Source organism: Atractosteus spatula, chromosome 11 (genome assembly GCF_055471065.1).
Source record: "Atractosteus spatula isolate fAtrSpa1 chromosome 11, fAtrSpa1.hap1, whole genome shotgun sequence".
Taxonomy (NCBI): Eukaryota; Metazoa; Chordata; class Actinopteri; order Semionotiformes; family Lepisosteidae; genus Atractosteus; species Atractosteus spatula.
Window position 1 is genome coordinate 21,020,186 of NC_142716.1, and position 12,077 is coordinate 21,032,262.

At 42.1% G+C, this 12,077-nt stretch overlaps 1 pseudogene; it reads left to right on the forward strand.

Annotated features, from left to right (window-relative positions):
• The first annotated feature begins 3,167 nt into the window (after positions 1 to 3,167).
• LOC148823666 (uncharacterized) lies at positions 3,168 to 8,460 on the forward strand (annotated as a pseudogene).
• The last annotated feature ends 3,617 nt before the right edge of the window (positions 8,461 to 12,077 follow it).

The following is a 12,077-nucleotide window of genomic DNA, read 5'->3' on the forward strand; positions in this document are numbered from 1 at the left end:
ACTGTGGAGAGGAAAACAAAAACAAACCTCTGGGGGTCCTGGCCCAAATGGATGCCCCCCCCCCCTCCAGGCAGCTAACCATTTTCTGGAGTATGACTCAGCCCTGTAGTACTGTAACTGAGAAGATGCTGGACTGACCCAGAAGCAGATGTGGCTTGGAAAGTGAAGCAAGAGCAGAACTGGAGCTGAGATGTTTGCATCAGTAGCAGCGCAGAATGAGAGGAATGAACCCGGGGCCGAATTGGACGCTGGGGATAGAGACTTAAGTCGTAGGACGACCGCTGAGTAGCCAGAGGTAGGACGCTGGACAGACCGGTGCCTGAGGACATGGCGTTAGTAGCAGCAGAGGACGAGAAGAAAGAACCTGGGGCCGGATTGGAGTCCGAATGAGACAGGGACACAAGACAAGGGACAACTGCTGACTGAGGTGGAAGTAGGACTCTGGACAGACCTGGGGCTGAGGAGATGGCCTCAGTAGCAGTGGAGACAGGATGAATGATTCCAGGGCTGAATTGAATGCTGGGGAAAGGGACACAAGACACAGGACAACTGCTGACTGGGCCGGAGGTAGGACGTCAGACAGACTTGGGGCTGAGGAGATGGCCTCAGTAGCAGCGGAAACATGATGAATGAATCCAGGGCTGAATTGAATGCCAGTGATAGGGACACAAGACGCAGTTAAATGCGTAGGAGAAAAGCAAGATTAAAAGGACACGGAGGAAGAACAGAAGGGCCTGAGATTCAGAGGGGTGGGTTTAGACAGCATGAGGGTAAGATCCATAGGTTGACTGCATTGGCAGCTCAGGGTTAGAGCCGGACTGGAGTTTAGTGTTTCTGATGACGTTGTTGGGAGATGCGGAATTTTACTGGGAGCGCAGGATACGTTAAGTATATCTTTGATAGGAAAAAGAGTAACATTCCAACTGTAGATGTACGTCCTGAATAAAAGCTGTTTTAACGTAGTTTAGTGACATGCTACTGTCCAGGTGATATTGGGAGGAAAGGTTTCGAATGGGAGATTTACGAACGTGGCGGCGAATGTGCGCTTGCCGAGAGCAGCCCATTTTTTTAAAAAAACAGGAGAGGTAACAGGATAGTCAAACGCTAGGTGTTTCGAAAGGACGGGTTGACAACAGTGGGTCTCGGTCTTGGGAAAGGCATGACCTGCAGATGTTGAAAAGTGATAAAGAGTCAGATCAATGGCTAGCTTGTACGCGGAAAATGAAGAAATCCGCAGTTCCTGGCTAAGATCAAACCGTGCATCGGGGCTGCAAACGGGAATATTAATTGTATGATTTAGGCAGTGTTATAGTCTATGCAAGGATGCACACGAGACAGTGAGATTCATGCAAGAGAGAGAGACAGGGATCTCGTAGATATTTATAGCATTTTGGGAGAGGAATGGATGTCAGGAGCGATTGCTAATTACTGACGGCTGAGTCTGATTGAACTTGGTTGTTGTCATCCCTCCCGGACTTTCGTTCTAAACTCCATGAAATGTATTTTGGGGGGATTCTCATTTTAATGTTCAATGTTAAGATCTCAATATTATGTACCAGTTTGAAAATTAAGCATTTTCCTAATAAAACAAAGTTTGGCATCATCTTTGCTCTGCAAGCTCACATTGGGCAGAGTGGTGGCTCTGTGGCTAAGGATCTGTGCCTGTGGCTGGAAGTCTGCCGGTTCAAATCCCACAGCCGGCAGAGGAATCCTACTCTGTTGGGCTCCTGAGCAAGGCCCTTAACCCCAACTGCTCCAGGGGCGCTGTACAATGGCTGACCCTGTGTTCTGACCCCAGGCTCTCTCCCTGTCTGTGTGTCTCATGGAGAGCAAGCTGGGGTATGTGAAAAGACAATTCCTAATGCAAGAAATTGTAAAGGGTTAATAAAGTGATGTTATTTAATGAGACCTTTAACTCACCTTGTTCAATCATGAATGGCCCATTAGTATGTATATACAGTATAACATGTTTACTGTATATGGCCCTCTAAAGTATAATGCAAAATTGTATTTTCTTTGAAACAGCTATGTACTGTATAGGATATTTTTGGCCATGATCTAAAAAGTTTTGTTCACTTCTGTAAATCATTGTCTGCTTACATTCTGGAAACAAGAGTTAAATTGGTCAAACTTATTAAAGGATTAGACCCTGGGCCTGAACAGTCCCAGTCCTTACGGATTTATAGATATTACAAGTAACTGATGAAATAGTACATTAATCTTGATGAAATAAGGATATAAACAACTAAGTGCTGAGTTGGAATGAAAACTGGAAGACATGCCTTGTAATGGTGTTTGCGCATTTGTTTCAAATTAATAAGCTTAATTGGCAACATTGTGCATTGCATGTGCCAACCTTATTTATCTTGTTAAGGCAGCAGTAAATGTAGTCCCTTGAGGCTGTTGTAACAGAAAGAATAAGTTCTGAATCCCGAGATGAAGTTAAACAGATGAGTTTATTGCATGCAAGGAACAATAAAGCCGAAGTCTTGTTTCCCGCAAGAAACAACAAAACCGAAGTATTGTTCAAAGTGCCGGTACAAACTTTCAGTTTATATAGGGTTTTCCTGCAGCTGTCACTCATTAATATGGTAAAGGGGGGAGGTCATGGTGTTTGGCCAGTTTACAGCCTTTTGGCCAAATGGTCAGGGATTTAAGTTACTCTCTGGGGTTTCATGGCTAGCATCTGGAACCCTTATCAGTTCTCCCTTTCCTGCCATGAACTCCTGTTGCTTAGAAGTCTAATCTTCAGGCAGAAAGGACTTAAGTTAACCCCTTTTTCGCATCTTGTATCTTTCTTCAGGGCTAATGGATCTCTCTCTCGTTGGTGTTTCTCTATCTCTTTTCTAAAAACCTCTTTTCTGTTAACTAATTGTATTTAGAAATAATAAACTGGTGTGGTCAACAGAGCTGGAAATGCATCATACAGCTATATAATTGACAGAACAAATATTGATTTATTTACATATTTACTATTGTTATTTGATTGTACGTCTACTGAACAGATTAAACAGATTAATGGTTCTGTTAGTGACTGATTTTTTCATGTTACATGCTACATCTTTGTTTTTTCTTCTGATTCAGTTTTTATAAAGTGTAAGGCAAAGGTACCTTTTATTAGAGAAAAACTAACAGATTAAGTATTTAAAAATAAAGGAATCCTTACCATGCTGGTCACCCGCTGTATCTATCTGGACGTTACTACTTTACTGATTGAAGAATCTTATCCAGCCCTGGAAGGGGATGTTGGTGACCTGGAAGGAGACACCTCTGCCCTGGAAGGGGACGTTGGTGACCTGGAAGGAGACCCCACTGCTTCTGAAGGGAACATTGGTGACCTGGAAGGAAACCCTTCATCCATGGAAGGGGATGTTGGTGACCTGGAAGGAAACCCTTCATACCTGGAAGGGGATGTTAGTGACCTGGAAGGAGACCCCTGTGCTGCTGAAGGGGATGTTGGTGATCCGGAAGGTGAAAATATTGAGAACGTCTCTACTATTGTTCCATTTTTGTGTGGCACTGTTACTTGTATTCTCTTGCCATAACCTAACATTCTGTGTCTTTCTTGCAGGGGCCTGGTGATCTGTTCCTGCTCTAATGCTTGGAGTGACTGAAGGACTGTGTGTGAATCCCTGGTCTTGGATTGCTTTGAGATGCCAATTCAATGTGTTCAGCTTTGTGTGCTCACCTACCTCATGGTGACCATTTAGAAATAGCTCTGTACTTGCTTGTGGACTCCCCCTTGCCACAGGCCCTACAATTCTTACCTTCCAGTGCTTTGATCTGCCAGAAGTGCAGAGGGGTAGGAGTGCAGCCATATTGGGCAGAGAGGTTGAGCCACCATATGTGCTCATAAAGCAGGAGCAGACACCAGGTTGATGGAAACTTGCACTCCAGATCTGCAAGTGCTTGCCCTCCTGCAGGCATCTGAAAGGGGTGGTCTGGTGCAGCATGTAATCCAGGAGTGGGAACCACTGCTCCTGGCAACCCACATACCTGTTGGTTTTCATTCCACCACAGCTTAACCAGATCAAGTAAGGTTTCAATTGAATATTTGCATTATTTGATTCCAGTCACAAGTTTAGGGTTTTATTTCACTTGCAAAATGGGATGGTTAAAACTTCTACATGTTTAAGAGTTGGGAACAAACTGTTCCAATTCCCCTTCTTAGATCAATGAAGGGATTTGTGTAACTGAGGGCTTGGCTGGAACAAAAATCGAGAGGTGGGTGTGTGGGGCCCCCAGGCCCAGGATTGGGAACCACCTTCCTAAAGCTTAGGACTGCACCCTTCTTCATAGGTTTCCCTACTGGTACTATCATTACACAGGTCTGTGCTGGTGCACAGACCAGGATTCCACCCAGTAATCGCTTTAGTGTCCAGTAACCATACCCCTGTCTTTAGAAAAACAGTGTGTTACTAAGGTATAGTGGATGTGAGAAATTGAACCCCTGGTTTTATTAGGTCAATTAAGCAAATAATGAAGTGGCTGACTAGCTGGTGGGGGCTAAGTTTGGAAGGACCTACTCTTTATGAAGAGCAGAAAAGAAATGAGATTAGTCTTTACTATCCTGTTGTGTGGAAACAACTCATGCCATGAGTGAAGAACATGACTGAGGCCACCTGAAAGAGTTAGTGTAGCTCCTTGCTCTGGAAAGGATTGCAAAATTATTGCTCTGGACTGGAGAATCAACATCTCCATTGTCAGTCTACAAATGGAGAGAGATCAAGATCAGTGGCCCAACCCAGGAGTGCTTGTCCACAGCAGCATCTTGCAGGTCTCTTGGTGTGTTGGTGCAAGATGGCTGAGAGCAGACCACTGCCTGTGCAGCAGCTGTGCCTTTAGGGGAAATGTGTGAATAATATTCAGTCTGCCCTTCTCCCCTGGTACGGCACTGATTGAACAGCAGATGTCCCGGACATGGAAACTGTAGTGCTGGTGCCAGTGAGAGTGTGCCAGCACATACTTGTGCTGGAGGGCTCTGAGAATTTCTGACCAGCTAGTACCCCTCATGGTCAGGACGTCCTCTCCAGAGACGTTGGTCTCCAGAGAAGATTGCCTTCTCTGATCCATTCAGGAATCCACAAGAAAGCTCAGCTGAATTAAATCTTCTGCTGTGACCCATTATGTCTTCCTCCAAATCTTTTTCTAGATCTTTGTCATACCTTTTCTTCCTCCCTGGGCCACTTGCCCACTTCTCTCACTAAACCATAATTCCGTCTCTTCGCAGCAATCTGTTCCAAGACCAGGCTTTCTAACCACCTTCTATTCCTTTACAGATGTCGTTGACATTAATATCATCCTTAAAGGATTTCACCTGAAATTTAATACCTTTTCTTTAGATTCTGATACCACCCAGAGTAACATTCAGAGACTTATAAAACAAATTTCTAGGAAACGAATGCATTTTCTCCCTCAAAAAACAGATTATCCTTTCCGACAACATCATCAAAATGGCTAAGGAATTTCTACGGCACACAGCTCCACATTGTCTTCCCTTTATAACTAACCTCATTAGATCTCTCAACTCTAAACCCTACCAGTTTCTCACTACAGAGAAGGACAAAAAAACTCGGTCATCTTCTACAGAAGAAAACCATCAACATCCCAAACACCTTCACAAATCCTAATCTTGTAGTCACTATACCTTCTGACCTTTCCCTTTCACAGGATGAGCGATCCCCTCCTCAGCAAAGGCCTTAGTTTTGTACCAATTCCCAGGAAGCTGCACATCCCCCAGACCAATGTCGACCTTAACAACTTTTACCGCAGGATCTGTCTCTGAGCACATTTTGCTGACAATTCCTCTTCACAGGCAGCTGACAACAATCCGGTTATTGATGTCATTAACAACATTAATCCCAAACAGAGCTGTTGGACTCCCCCCTCTGGCTGTTTTCCACCAGTCGATTATTTCATTAACCAATGCAACAATCAAGCTCCCAAGACACACTCTATACACAGTAAACACTGGTCCAACCTCACCCAAGGAGAATTTCAGGCACTCCAGTCTCTCCGCAACAGAAATGATATTGTCATCAAACAAAGGAGGCGCTGTTGTGGTGTGGTGTAAGGACCTATATATCTTTGAAGCCTCTAGAAAACTAACTGACACTTCTGCCTACGTTCTTCTCCAGCATGACCCTACCACTGACTACCAAAAGGATGTGGTATCCACCATCTCCCTTCTTATCAGCAGGAAGGAGCTCCCCCAGGAGGCGAACCGGTTCATCATTGAACATCCGCAGGTATCTCAATTTTACCTCCTCCCCAAAATCCACAAACCAGACACCCCTGGATGCCCCATCGTATCAGCATGCAACTGTCCAACTACTTACATCTTGGCCTTTCTCGACAGCCTCATGAGACTGCTGGTTAAAGGTCTTCACTCATACATCAAGGACACCAACCACGCACTCCAACTTTTTAATGATCTCCAATTTCAGGGCCCCGATTGCTACATTTTTACTGTGGACATCACATCTCTTTACACCGTCATTCCCCATAATGACGATCTTACAGCCCTCAAGTACACGCTGGACAAACGCACAGTGCTTGATCCACCCACCCACACCCTGGTAAGCCTTGCAGAATTGGTCCTCACACCGAATGCATTCTCATTCAATAACCTCTTTTACCAACAGGTGAGTGGAGATGCCATGGGCACCAGAATGGGACCCAGCTATGCCAATATTTTTGTTGGCTGGGTAGAAGAACGCTTCATCGCTTCCTACACTGGCTATGTCCCTGACCTCTGCAAGCGATGCATTGACGACTGCGTTGGTGCCACTACATGCTCCAACGACCAGCTTGAGTGCTTTCTGCATCATTTCACTAACTTCCACCCTCCTCTCAAATGTACGGTTAACATAACTTCCACTACTCTTCCGTTTCTAGACATCAACTTCTCCATCAACTACCCCCGACTCTCCACTTCGGTTTATTACAAACCCACAGATTCACACAGCTATCTCCTGTATAGCTCATTTCACCCCAAAACACTAAAAACTCTCTCCTTTGTTCACAGTTCCTTCAGCTACGACGATTATACAGCGACAACATCGACTTCTAGAACTAAGCCCTCAAGATGTACTTTGATGTTTTTCATCAACAGAGGATACCCCAGCAGTGTTATTGACAGGGCCCTTGCCCAAGCCAAAAACACCCCTCAGACCATGAACTCAATCAGGAACCTCCGCTGTACCAACCGCATTCCTTTGGTGCTTCCCTACCACCCCAACACGCTTCCTATCCCCAGGACTATTAACGACAACTTTCCCATCCTACAGGATGATCCCTCCATTGGGACCCTCTTTTCTGACTGGCCCATCGTCTCATATCGCCGACCACCTAGTCTGCACAACCTTCTTGTTCACAGCTCCCTTGACCGCCCTCAGCAACCATCCACACCAGGCACTTTCCCTTGCAACAGAACTCGCTGTATCACCTGCAAGTACACATCTAACACCACACTCATTCAAGGCCCCTCAGGACAATTCCTGCTACTAGATCACCCAGATGGCATCTTCTACCTCCAGCAACCTTATTCACTGTATCTCTTATAGTAAATGCCCAGCCATCTACATTGGAGAAACAGGAAGGAGACTCGGAGACCGCTTCAGAGAACATGTTAGGGCTGTTAAAATTAAAGATCTCTCCAAGCCCATTGTTTCCCATTTCACCTCTGATGGCCATGGCGACTCTAATCTCTCCGTCTGTGTTCTCAAAGACGGTTTTCCGAACTCATACATCAGAAAGACTACAGAAACCAAAATTATCCTGCAGCTAGGATCACACCTTCCCCCTTCTCTTAACGACAGACTACTTTTCTTCTACATTTTCTCCATTCATTGGAGGTTTCATTTCACACCTCTCTACACCTGTTCTGACTTCACACCTTAATTGGCCTCTCTTTCTGTCCCCTGCTCCCGCCTCTCGCTCCTCCTCTCTCCCAGCCTTTGTTCTCCCGCTACATTACCTTTGCTTACTGCCTTGTCTTTCTCACACCTGATGAAGGCTCCACAGCCGAAACGTTGTGTTTTCTTTCTTCTTTTTTTCAGCATCGAATAAACTTATTACTTGTTCCTTTGCAGCCTACGCATGCTGACGCAGCTACCCACCTGAACTACTTATGAAGCTTTTGCTGTTTAAGGAATGTACAGGAACAGTTTTCTATACCTTGTCCCAAATACTTCCTTGCAAATAAAAAGCATACAAAATTAAACATAGAAGCTCTTGAAAGCGTGAATCATTGTATTCAAATCTACAGACAAGATTCATGGAGCAGATGATGTTGAAGACAGCCATGTTATTTTTTAAATGAGGATCAAAAAGTCTTCCTACATGAAACAAGAAAAAATGGTTAACAATTCTAAACAGTTAGGATAATGCTGAAATTACAGAATTTTCTTTGTTTTTTAAACCTTGTCTTACCTTTTTTTTTCCTAGACTGTTAATTGATTCTTAATCATCTACTCTGAACTAAGTTTAACTTCATCATTGATTTGATCACTGAATCTCAACCTCTACATCTTCAGCCAAACACCCCTTTGGTTTGAAGCTGGAAAAGTTGACAATAGCCAGGTGTTACCCATTATGTCTAGATTCCTAGAGATACTTACGTAGTTGGATACAGAGGCAACAATATGAAAGAAAAGTGGAAAAGGAATGATTAAACAAATATTCAAACTCTGCTGTGGCAGTTACTAAATTATTAAAACAAACTACACAATTAGTTGGCAATAATAGTGTTTCACATTATTTCAGAATAAATACTCTTCTGTTAGGTCCCTCAGACAGAAAGTAATGAAAGTAATGACTGAATCCTGAAAATAAAGGAGCTTTCAAAATACCTTAGAGATACAGTTGTATGTATAAAGTTATAGATCACGAGAGGGGTATAAAAACACTTCACTATGACCTTAATATATACCCTTAAACCCTACCCTTTACTATACCCTTAATATGTCTTTGAACATAGTGAAATCAATCATTAAGAAATGGAAGGCACCCAGACACTGCTTAGATCAAACTGAGCAGCCGGGCAAGGAGATAATTGGTTAGGAATGCCACCTTGAGGACAACAGCAACTTTGAAAGAGATGGGTGACAAGTATCTCAATTTTTTCTCCAAAAAGGGGATTTGTATGGAACTGTAAAGAATGCATCTCAATCCTGCATGGGGTTTGTAATAAAGTACCTATATCATACTATAAACATGTGGCAAAATGTTTGTGGTCTTAGGCTTAGCTTAGGTCCTCCTGTGCTACTAAGCACAGCGGGCAGCGATTTGTTGCCAGCGTGTACAATTAGCTGCGGCATCTTCTACCCCTTCCCACGTGATGCTGACATGTTGTAGATGTTCTCGGAGCATGCTACAGATGCAGCCATTCAAAGTGCGTGGCACAGACACGTACCGCGGGTAATTGGCTACGTCCTCGCGCAATGACGCGCAATACCGCAGTACGTGATTGGTTGACCAACAGGGGCACTCGTGGTGCGTTGGTCCGTCGTAGAAAGATTTAAAAGTTTTTACTGTGCCCGTTTTAGTATTGAATATTTATATGGAATTTTACCACTGAAGGGAAATCTTAGTAGCTGAGCATAAAAAGAATAGAAGCATAACGCGTGTGAAGGCCATAAACGATATTAATTTTGGAACATAAACATACAGTATTACAGTATATGGCTGGTCTCGGTACTTTAAAGAAAAAATACACACCAGTATTACATTTCTCCCTAAACATTTTAAGCATCGAAGTCTTTAACTAACGTGAAGTAGCGTGTATAAAAAGTGGTAGTTTTAAGCTATTCTGCTAATATAATATGGAATCGCGTATCTGAAGAAATTAATAACGATATAATTATATTCATATACTGCAACACAGTAGTACATGCTCTACAATGTCTGTTGATTCTGTATGTGTAGGGCTGTTTCACCTCCCCTCATGTGACCTTGTGGGTGGTACTGTGGTATACGTTCCCAACTCGTAAACCAGAGGTTGTGTGTTCAAATCTAGCTGGTGCCATGAGTTTTCTTTTAACAGACATTTCTTTAAAAAAATAAAATAGCAATATTATGAACAATTAATTGACTTTTTATATTTCTAAATATCACAACATGTTCAAATTGAAGTTATTTTTAATAACAATGAATAGTCACCTTCTTTCCTTCTGACAATGGTCCCTGCTTCTGCTTCCTGCTTCTGGGTGGGGAGGGGTTATTAATTCAGATTTAAAAGGTTATTAATCATATCTTCGGTGTCACATCTTCCCAGTGTAGCTGATCTTTTGCTGCCTGGGTAAACTATCACAAAGCTTTAGAGAACTTAACATTTCTATTATCAACAAATTGTAAATACGACGCTTACACTGGCATTATTAATTTTTCACTTGAGTGTATGGAGGATTGTCAGCTGTCACTGAGAGCAGACCCCCCCTCTTAGGCTGTGCAAACGATCTTTTAAATTTTTATAGAGAAATGGAGGCTGTACAGTATGCGTTACAATATAAACATTTATACTGATTTAAATTGCATTTTGATTTAAATCGCAAACGTGTGTTTAATTGTATGTATTTTTTGATTCACAATCAGACAAATGCAACATAAATTGTTATCTTAATAAACTTTCAGCATAGCTTTCTCCCCGTTTAGATTTATTTTTTTTGAGATTTTGGGATCAAACGTGGAAAGATTAGATTGTAATCGTTTTTATTTTTTAAATACATTTTAGAAAAGTGTAATCTATACTAAAAAGCTGTATTTATTTAATACCACTTGATACTTATATTAATGGAGTTTAGTTGATACTGTTTAAACTTTTATTTTAAATTGTATTACAGCATTGTACACATGCTTAAAAGAGAAGAGAGAAAACGCAAGCCTTCTTCAGGTGTGAGGGTTTCTGCTCAGAATGAAACGCTAAAATGTAATGTTGGCTCTGAATGGGTTCAATTATGATTTGGGCTTGATTAAGGTCACTTCCTTTCATCTAAAATCCTGCTTGAATCCTTCTAAACTAAAAATTAGACACAAGAAGAGAAGAGGCTCTGCTGAAATTTCTCTTTTTTTAATTTCTCTTTTTTTCTTGGAAAAACATCTTACCAGTTGCAATCCGGGCACAGAAGGATTAAAAGAAGTGAGAGAGAGTGAGTTCTAAATAAAGAGGTATCCAGGTAACAGTGAAAAAGGCGGACAGTCTGGGGAGTGCTTTGTATATATTCTAATGGCAGTGGGGGCAGGGTGTGTGGGAACAGGTTTGGTTGAAATTGCATTGGAGATCTATGTTCTTCACACCTGAAACATTTTCTCTGAAAGCATTTTCTTCCCAGTTTAGCCGATCTTGTTACAGCATGTTACAGTTTACTATTATTAACCATATTAATTTTAAGTGCTTAATGCCATTTTTTGACCATACATGAATATTCTTATGTCCATATCTTTGCAAGGGAATCAGTGCGAATTGTAATACTAATTAAATGACTTCGGGCACTTTCTACCCCCTCTGACAGCAGGAACTCCTATTCTTAGCTCAGCAGCTCATTACAATATAGGGTGTTCAAACCGTTTTTTTTACACAGTGACACAGCGTCGCGTTGTGAATCTGTTTTTCCGTGTTTACAAAGAAAGTGGAATACAGTGATACTACCTGCTATATAGATACATATGTTTAGATATTTAGACCCAGCGCAGCACCGAGAGAGGGAGGAGGTGCGGAGCTCAGCAGTACAGAACGAACGTTCTGCTGCCTGGAGCGCTTAATGGCACCAATCGCGTCTGCATTTATAACTTAGTTTTTAAAATTAATCAAGCAATATGAAGCATCTCTTTTTACTTTTAAGTCACTTAATTATCATTAAGCACAGCTTTCTCACCACTTAGACTACTTTTTGATACCAACCTTAGACAAAGCAGAAACTTCTTGTACTTTCTAATAACATTACAAGTGGAAAGATTACAGATTTTAATCGTCTTTAATTTAGTTACGTTATACATTTTAGAAACGTTTCATCTATACAAACACCACAAAAGTATTCTTGATTGTATTTCTGAATGTTATGTTACACTTAGTTCACTGT